This window comes from Chiloscyllium plagiosum, unplaced genomic scaffold (assembly GCF_037043375.1).
Source record: "Chiloscyllium plagiosum isolate Xiang-an unplaced genomic scaffold, Cpla_swu_hap1 HiC_scaffold_2, whole genome shotgun sequence".
Lineage (NCBI taxonomy): Eukaryota > Metazoa > Chordata > Chondrichthyes > Orectolobiformes > Hemiscylliidae > Chiloscyllium > Chiloscyllium plagiosum.
The window spans coordinates 148582291-148592303 of NW_028270140.1; the positions used below are offsets into that span (position 1 = coordinate 148582291).

The window sequence follows — 10013 nt, forward strand, 5'->3', positions numbered from 1 at the left end:
ATAGATTAAGGCCATCAATAGCAATTCAATTCAGAAAGTATTCAAGAGGCCAGAATTACATTAGATGGGATGCAGGGATCTGGGAATTGTGTTTTTGTGAAACTACAGGTAAAAAGCAGTTCATTACCTACTTTGGAACAGCCTTAGGTTTTGAAAAACACCACAGAATTGGAAGTTTTTCTATACCACTAATCAATGTAAGAAATTCTGTCAAATACTGTCCCTTTACAGAGAATTGAAAAGTTTAAGTCTTGATGAAGAAAGCTAACAATAACATAAATTATTGGAAATACTGATGATCTGTGGGTGCTGTACAGAAGGCTGTCATGTTTTCAGTTGCCATTGTCTGTACTTGACTATTTCCTCTCTCCAGAAATCCAGAACTTCTACTCTTGATCTAACCCATTCATTCATCTTTCTGTCCATTCACAGATTTACTCTCATTATTCAAAACTCCAATTGATACAGGCTTAACCTGCTCAAACCTTCCTCTTAAGACAATCCCTCCATCCCAGGATCAGCTGAGTGCATCTCTTCTGCATTCTCTCCAAATCAAAGTAGATCTCTCCTTAAGAGGAGTCTTTTGGCACAATGTAGTGCCCCTACCTCAAGTCCCACCTGATCCTGCGGTGAGTTTGAACAGGTTAATTAGAAATGTAAGTAAGTTGTTCAAAACTGACTGCAATACTTTAGGTACAGTCTCTCCTGACAGTTCTGTGCAAGTATAGGAAGACAGCCCCATGTTAATACTCGAAATGTCTAACAATGACTGCTGACATTCCATTTCCCAATTCCTGGCTGTATCATTCAAGACAGGTTACCAAGTGAAATTTCAAAGAGAGGAAAGGTTTAGGGAGTAAAGTCCTGATTTTGTGTAAATATAATTTTCCAGAAATGTGGAATAAAACCACAAAAATAGCTGGAAACATTCATCAAGATTGCAACATGGAAGGGGGCGACAGTTAATGGTATCATTGCTTGACAATAAAGACAGAAACTTGGCTAATGCTCTGAAGACCCGGGTTTGAATCCCGCCACGGCAGATGATGGAATGTGAATTCAATAAAGAACATCTGGAATTAAGAATCTGTTGACAGCCATGAAACCACTGTCCATTGTCAGGAAAACCCATCTGGTTCACTAATATCCTTCAGGGGCATCCTCACCTAGTCTGGTCTTCATGTGGTGCCAGACCCCACAGCAATGTGGTTGATTCTCAGTTGACCTTTGAAATGGTCAAGCAAGCCATTCAGTTGTAATAATTACTATGAAGTCTCAAAGAAATGAAACTGGATGACTACCTGGCATTGTCCTTGGCACCGGAAAAGACAATGGTTAAAAACAGCCCTATTGAACTTGCAAAGTCCTTCTCATTAACATCTGGGGCCTAGTGTTAAAATTGGGAGAGCTGTCTCATAGACTAGTTAAGCAACAGCCTGACACAGTCACACTCATAGAATCATACCGCGCAGACAATGTCTCAGAAACCACCACCATCCCTGGATATGTCTGTCCCACTGGTATAATAATGTGCAGTTGGGAAGGAGTAGCTATGGGAGTCCTCAACATTGACTCTGGATCCCATGAAGTCTCATGGCTTCAGTTAAAAAAGAAAACCTCCTTGGTTACCATCTACAGCCTTCCTTCTGTGGTTGCATTGGTACTCCTCCACGTTGTATAACATTTGGAGGAAGCACTGAGGATAGCACGGGTGAAAAATGTACTCTGGGTAGGGGAATTCAAAGTCCACCACAAACAGTGGCTTATCAGCAACACTAGTGAATGAGCTGGTTGGATTCTAAAGGATGTAGCTGCTAAACTGGGTCTGCAGCAGGAGTTGAGGGAAAGAGCAAGAGGGAAAAACATACTTGATCTCATCCTTATCAATCTGCCAGCTGCAGATCTGTCCATGGCAATATCAGTAGAAGTGACCAACACATAGTCCTTGTAGAGAGAAAGTCCTGTCTTCACATTGAGAATTCCCTCCATCGTGTTGTGTGGTAATATCACCGTGCTAAATGGGACAAACTTCAAACAGATCTAACACCTCAAGACTGGGCATCCATGAAGCATTGTGGATCATGAGCAGCAGCAGAACTGTACTTCAGCGCATTATGTAACCTCATGGCCTGGCATATCCTCGACTCAACCATTACCATCACACCAGGGGATCAACCCTGGTTCAATAGAAGATTAGATACAAAAGGCTTGAAGATAGGAATCAGTGGATGATTGTTATTTGGACTGGAGGCCTATGACCAGTGGTGTGCCACAAGGATCAGTGCTAGGTCTACTGCTTTTCATCACTTATATAAATGATTTGGATGTGAATATAGGACGTATGGTTGGGAAATTTGCAGATGACACCAAAATAGGCAGTGCAGTGGACAATGAAGAAGATTATGTCAGAGTACCACTGGACCTTGATCAGATGGGTCAGTGGGCCGAGGAATGGCAGATGGAGTTTAATTTAGATAAATGTGAGGTGTTGCATTTTGACAAGACAGACCAGGGCAGGATTTCTACAGATAATGGTAGAGCCTTGGGGAGTGTTTCCAAAAAAGAGACCGAGGGGTACAGGTGCATAGTTCCTTGAAAGTGGAGCCATAGGTAAACACGGTGGTGAAGGAGACTTACCTTTATTGTTCAGTGCATTGAGTATAGAAGTTGGGAGGTCATGTTGAGGCTGTACAGGGCATTCGTGAGGCCATGCTTGGGATACTGCACATATTCTGGTCACTCTTTAACAGGAGAGATGTTGTGAAACTTGAAAGGGAGCAGAAAAGATTTACAAGGATGTTGCCAGGACTGGGGGGATTGAGCTACAAGGACAGGCTGAATAGGGCTGGGCCTCTTTTCCCTGGAGCATCAGAGATTGAAGAAACCTTATATAGATTTATAAAATCATGAGCTGAATAGCCCTTATCGACACCAATGGAGATAGTCAAGAACGTCAACCAGTCTCTCTGCTTTGGGAAGGATGTTGCGAAAATTGAAAGGGTTCAGAAAAGATTTACAAGAATTTGTCACAGTTGGAGGGTTTGAGCAAAACAGAGAAGCTAAATAGGCTGGGGCTATGTTTCCTGGAGCATCAGAGGTGGAGGGGTGACCTTATAGAAGTTTACAAAATCATGAGAAGCATGGATAGGGTAAATAGACAAGGTATTTTCCCCTGGATGGGGGAGACCAAAACTAGAGGGCATAGTTTTAAGATGAGAGGGGTAAGATTTTGAAGGGAACTAAAGGGTAACTTTTACATGCAAAGGGTGGTACATGAATGGAATGAGCTGCCAAAGGAAGGGGTAGAGGCTGCTACAATTACAATATTTAAAAAGCATCTGGATCGGTATATGAACAGTAAGGGTTTAGAGGGATATGGGCCAAATGTTAGCAAATGAGATGAGTTTTATTTAGGATATCTGATCAGCATGGAAGAATTGGACTGAAGGTTGTGTTTCCATGCTGTACATCTCTCTACTCCATGACTGTATAAGTTCCTGGGAATGACAATAACTAACAATCTGTCCTGGACCACTCATGTAGATGTGATGGTCAAAAAGGCACAACAATGGCTCTTTATCGTCAGGAGGCTAAGGAAAGAGGATTGATGAGGGCAGAGCAGTGGACGTGATCTATATGGACTTCAGTGAGGCTTTCAACAAGGTCCCCCATAGGACACTGGTTAGCAAGGTTAAATCTCATGGAATACAGGGAGAACTAGCTATTTTGATACAGAACTGGCTCAAAGGTGGTGGAGGGTGGTGGTGGTGGGTTGTTTTTCAGATTGGAGGCCTGTGACCAGTGCTGGGTCTACTACTTTTCAACATTTATATAAATGATTTGGATGTGAACATAAGAGGTACAGTTAGTAAGTTTGCAGGTGACACCAAAATTGGAGGTGTAGTGGACAGCAAAAAAGGTTACCTCAGATTACAATGGGATCTTGATCAGATGGGTCAATGGGCTGAGGAGTGGCAGATGGAGTTTAATTTAGATAACTGTGAGGTGCTGCATTTTGGAAAAGAAAACCAGAGCAGGACTTGTACACTTAATGGTAAGATCTTGGGAAGTGTTGCTGAACAAAGAGACCTTGGAGTGCAGGTTCATAGTTCCTTGAAAGTGGAGTCACAGGTAGATAGGATAGTGAAGAAAGTGTTTAATATGCTTTCCTTTATTGAGCATTGAGTATAGGGGTTGGGAGGTTATGTTACGGCTGTACAGGACATTGGTTAGGCCACTTTTGGAATATTGCGCGCAATTCTGGTCTTCTTCCTATCAGAAGGACATTGTGAAACTTGAAAAGGTTCAGAAAAGATATACAAGGATGTTGCCAGGGTTGGAGGATTTGAGCTATAAGGAGAGGCTGAATAGGCTGCGGTTGTTTTCCCTGGAGCGTCGGAGGCTGAGGGGTGACCTTATAGAGGTTTATAAAATTATGAGGGGCATGGATAGGATAAATAGACAAAGTCTTTTCCCTGGATTCGAGGAGTCCAGAACTAGAGGGCATAGGTTTAGGGTGAGAGGGGGAAGATATAAAAGAGACCTAAGGGGCAACGTTTTCACGCAGATGGTGGTACATGTATGGAATGCGCTGCCAGAGGAAGTGGTGGAGGCTGGTACAATTGCAGCATTTAAAAGGCATCTGGATGGGTATATGAATAGGAATAGTTTAGAGGGATATAGGCCAAGTGCTGGCAAATGGAACTAGATTGGGTTGGGATATCTGGTCGGCATGAACGAGTTGGCCCAAAGGGTCTGTTTCCATGCTGTACTCCTCTATGACTCAATGAAGTTCAGCATGTCCACAATGACCGTCACCAATTTTTACAGATCCACCATCAGATGCATGACTACTTGCTATGGCAACTGCTCTGCCCAGGACTGTAAGAAACTACAGAAAGTTGTGAACACAGCCCAGACCATCACACAAGCCAGCATCCATTGACTCCATGTACACTTCCCCATTGCTGTTGAAAGGCAGCCAACGTTATCAAGACCCCTCCAACCCTGGTCGTAATCTCTTCCAACCTCTTCCATCAGGCAAAAAACACAAAGGTTAAAAATATGTACTAACAGGTCCAAGAATAGCTTCTTCCCTGTTGTTATCAGACTGCTGAATGGACCTCTCAAATTTCAGACATAATGTTGATCTTGTCATTGTACACCTTCTGATCAGATGTAACTCTGCCTTGCTCAGTTCAATCACCCTATGATCTGTATTTCCTTGATTGTTATGAACTGCCTGTACTGCACTCAAAACAGAACTTTTCACTGTCCTTAGTTGCACGTGATAACAATAAGTTGAATCAAATCAAATCAAGATCTCTTTTCTGGAGTGGGAAATCCAAAACTAGAGGACACAGGTCAAAGGTGAGAGGGGAAATTTAAAAAGGACTGGAGAAATAACTTTTTCACGCAGAGGTTGATGCGTGTATAGAACGAACTGCCTGAGGAAGTGGTGAAAGCGGGTACAATTACAACATTTAAAAGCCACCTGGATGAGTCTATGAATATGAATGGGTATATGGACCAAATGCTAGCAAATGGGCCTAGGTCAGATTGGGATGTCTTATCAATCTGAATGAGTTGGACCAAAGGGTCTGTTTCAGTGTTGTATGACTCTATGACTCTTAATCCAACGTGGCCAATTACCATCAGACACCCCGTCGTAAACATGATCGTCAGTAAAGTGACGGAAGTTGTCATCAGCAGCACTATCATGCAATACCTGCTTAGCAATGACCAGCTCAGTGAAACCCAGTTTGGGTTCTGCTTGGACCACCTAGCTCCTGACCTCATTACAGCTTTGGTTCTAACATGGATAAAAGGTGAGACTTACATCAAGGCTGCATTCGGCCGAGTGTGGCATCAAGGAGCCCTAATAGAACTTGAATCAATGGGTATCGGAGGCAAACTATGCTGGTTAGAGTCTTACGCACATAGGAAGAAGGTCATGGTTGTTAGTGGTCAGTCTTCTCAGCTCCAAGACATTTCTGCAGGAGTTCATCAGGGTCATGTCCTAGGCCCAACAAACTTCAGCTGATTCATAAATGACCTACTCTCCAAAGATCTTTAGACAACACCTTCTAAACTTGTGACCACTTCCACCTAGAAGGAAAAAGGCAGCAGATAGATGGGAACTCTACCACCTGCAAGTTCCCTCCAAGCCACTCACCATCCTGACTTGCCGTTTCTTCACTGTCACTGGGTCACAATCCGGGAATTCCTTCCCGAATGACATTGTTGGATCAACCTTCAGCGTGTGGACTGCAGTGGTTCAAGAAGCTCACCACCACCTTCTCAAGCGCAACTAGGGACGGGCAATGTAATGCTGGCCCAGCCAGTGATGCCCATGTCCCACAAGTGAATTAAAATTAAATAAGGTCGCAAAGTGAGAGTGTTTGCTGAAGACTACACAATGTTCAGCACCATTCATGACTCATCAGATACTGAAGCAGTCCATGTTCAAATGCAACAAGATCTGGACAATATCTAGGCTTGAGCTGACAAGTGACAAATAATATTTGTGCCACACAAATGCCAGGTTATGATCATCTCCAATAATAGACAATCTAATCACTGCCCTTTGACATTTGATTACATTAACATCACTGAATCCCCGACTATCAGCATCCTGGCGGTTACCATTGACCAGAAACTCAGCTGGGCTCACCATCTAAACAGTGGTTACGAGAGCAGGTCAGAGATTATGAATCCTGCAGCATGTAACTCACCTCATGCCTCCTCAAAGCCTGTCCTCCATCTACAAGGCACATGTCAGGAGTGTGATGGAATACTCCCCACTTTCCTGGATGGGTGCAGCTCCAACTACACTCGAGAAGCTTGACACCATCCAGGACAAAGCAGCCCGCTTGATTGTCATCACATCCACAAACGCTTACTCCCTCCGCCACTGGCACTCAGTAGCAGCAGTGGGTACTAGCTACAAGATGCACTACAGAAATTCACCAAGAATCATCTGACAGCACCTTCCAAACGCACTACCACTCCCATCTAGAATCACAAGGGCAGCAGATACATGGAAACACTACCCCCTGCAAGTTCCCCTCGAAGTCACCCACCACCCTGACTTGGAAATATATGACAGTTCCATCAGTGGGTCAAAATCCTGGAGTTCCCTCCCTAATGGCATTGTGGTACAACCCACAGCAGGTGGACTGCAGCGGTTCCAGAAGGCAGCTCACCCCCACCTTCTCAAGGGGCAACTAATGATGGACAATAAATGCTGGCCCAGTCAGCGACACCCACATCCCACCAGTGAATGAAGGATCTTCAACAGCAGCATGAGCCTGTCCCAGTCTCACTCCACAGATCCTCAGCGCTTCAAGACTTTTCTGGATTTCATTTTAAAAATAAACAAATTACAGTTAAATTTCCCAACCTAGTGCACGGGAGTTGGGTCGAATGGCCATCAAATTCTTAGCTTCTTTAAATAATTTACGACTTGTAAATATTGATGTTTGCTTTCTGTTCCTGCGCTCCCTGTCGCCCTATTTAGTTTTCATCTCCACTTCATTCAGCAAACAGACTGTCACCTCGCTGAATAAACACTGGGGACAGGTCACAGTCCCACTCATGTCCGGGACAAACGCTATTTTCACTACATCTGGAGGCGAAAACCTTCCAAGCGCGTAGTCAAAACTCAACCCATCAGCCTCCGAATTTCTAAAACATCTCTCCCTCTCTCATGAGAGTTCAACTCTACCTGTCTCGGTTTCTCTTTAAGTAAAAAGGACACTGGCGATGATACTGTACCTGAGGGAAGCTTCCATGAGAGTGACCAGCTGGAAGGGGAGCAGCCCGGAATGTGAACTGTCCCACTCGCTCTCTGACCAAACACTGCTTTCTCTCTCTCTCTCTCTCGCTCAACTTCCTCAACCGAATCCGCTGACTCAGTTCCTTTGAAGGAGCCTAACTTTACGCTTCCAAAACAAAATGCTCACTGTCGTCTTGTCAGCCACCTGTTAGGATAATGCAAGTGTTGCGTGAGTGCTGTCCCCGAATTAACCCTGGGGTGGGGAGATGTCCAACAGACCAGAGCCTGGGCACTGACTCTGGCCGAGTGGCTCCCAGAGAGCAGCCCCGGAACCCAGGGGGAGGGTATGCTGGTCACTGAGGCAAGCTGCCGGGTGAGGATCATCGGTAACACTCCTCAACTCTCTCCGCAGCAAACGCGTGTTCACGTCGCGCCTCGTAGTTTGGTGAATTTGAATTGATTTCGAAAAGTTTGGAAATAAAATGAAGAGTTTACGTTCGAAACGTCGACTCTCCTGCTCCTGGGATGCTGCCTGACCGGCTGTGCTTTTCCAGCACCGCTTTTGCACACAGATCTCCAGCATTGCAGTCCTCACTTTCTCCAAATAAAATGACGGTAAAGCTGTCAGATTAGGCTAAGACTTACAACATCATCAATACATGCACTCATACTGCTCACCAGTGTGTGTACATTTACACTCACACTGCCCTGGGTGCACATCTACACATGCACACCCTGACCTGTGTGTACATCTACACACACACACACACAGATCTGTATGTACATCTACACACACACATGGACCTGCGTGTACATCTACACACACAAACTGACCTGTGTGTACATGTACACACAAACACACTGATTTGTGTGTACATCTACATACACATTGACCTGTGTGTACATCTACACTCACATATTGACCTGTATGTATTGACACACACACACACAGAAACCTGGGTGTACATCTACACACACACACACACACACACACACACTGAGCTCTGTGTACATCTACACACACACACACACTGACCTGTGTATACATCAAGGTAAGGGGCCCTTGGATAATGAGAGAGGCTGTGAAATTAGTAAAAAGGGAAAAAGAAGCATATGTAAGGTTTAGGAAGCTAAAATCAAATAAAGCAGGAAAGTACTCAAACTAGTACTCAAGGAATTAGGAGAGCAAGAAGGGGACATGAAATAACCTTGGCAAGTAGAGTTTAAGAGAATCCCAAGCTATTCAATAGATACATTAAAACAAAAGGATAACTAGAGAGAAGGTAGGACCACTGAAAGATAAAGGAAGGAACTTGTGCTTGGAGGCAGAGGATGTGGGTGAGATCGTTAATTACTACTTTGTGTCAGTAGTCACCCAGGAGAAGGATATGGAGGATTTGTGGGCTAATGTGCTGAGGTATTTTGAGATCAAGAAAGAACTGGTGTTGAATCTATTGAAGAATATTAAGGTGGCTATGTCCTGATGGTATCTACCCCAGGTTACCGAGAGAGGCAAGAGGGGAGATGGCTGGGGCCTTGACCAAGATCTTTGTATCCTCGCTAGTCACTAGAGAGGTCCCAGAGGAATGGCAAAATAGCTAATGTTCCTCTGTTCAAGAAGGGATATAGGGATAATCTAGGAAATTATAGACCAGTGAATCTCACATCAGTAGTTGGGAACCTATTAAAGTGAATTCTTAGGAATAGGATTTAAGCGCATTTGGAAAAGCATGGCCTAATTAGGGACAATCAGCATGGCTGGTCACATCTTACTAACTTCTTTGAACTTTTCAAGGAGGTGACAAAGGTGATCGATGAGAGTAGAGAAGTGGATGTTGTTAAAATGGATTTTAGTAAGGCTTTCGACAAGGTCCCTCATGTTAGGCTCATCCACAAGATTAAGATGCATGGGATCCACAGTGAATTGGCTGCGTGAATTCATAATTGGTTTGCCCACAGAGGGTGGTAGTGGAAGGGTGTTTTTCAGGCTGGAGGTCCATGACTAGTGGTGTTCCATAGGGATTGTTACTGGGACCTTTGCTGTTCATGAGATATATATAAATGACTTGGATGAAAATGTAGATGGGTGGGTTAGTAAGTTTGCAGACAATACAAACATCGGTGGATTTGTAGATAGTGTAGAAAGTTGTCAAAGGATACAACGGGATATAGATCAGTTGCAAATATGGCCAAAGAAATGGCAGATGGAGTTTAATCCAGGTAAATGTGAAGTGCT

General features: G+C 44.1%; 1 protein-coding gene across 2 annotated transcripts in view; it reads right to left on the reverse strand.

Moving 5' to 3' along the window:
- sh3bp2 (SH3-domain binding protein 2) overlaps positions 1–7966 on the reverse strand; it is a 131782-nt gene extending 123816 nt beyond the window's left edge. For both annotated transcript variants that reach the window (XM_043703980.2, XM_043703988.2), the window contains exon 1: positions 7777–7966. The gene's annotated coding sequence lies outside the window, so the exon portion shown is untranslated. The remainder of the gene's footprint in view (positions 1–7776) is intronic.
- Between the last annotated feature and the right edge of the window lie 2047 nt (positions 7967–10013).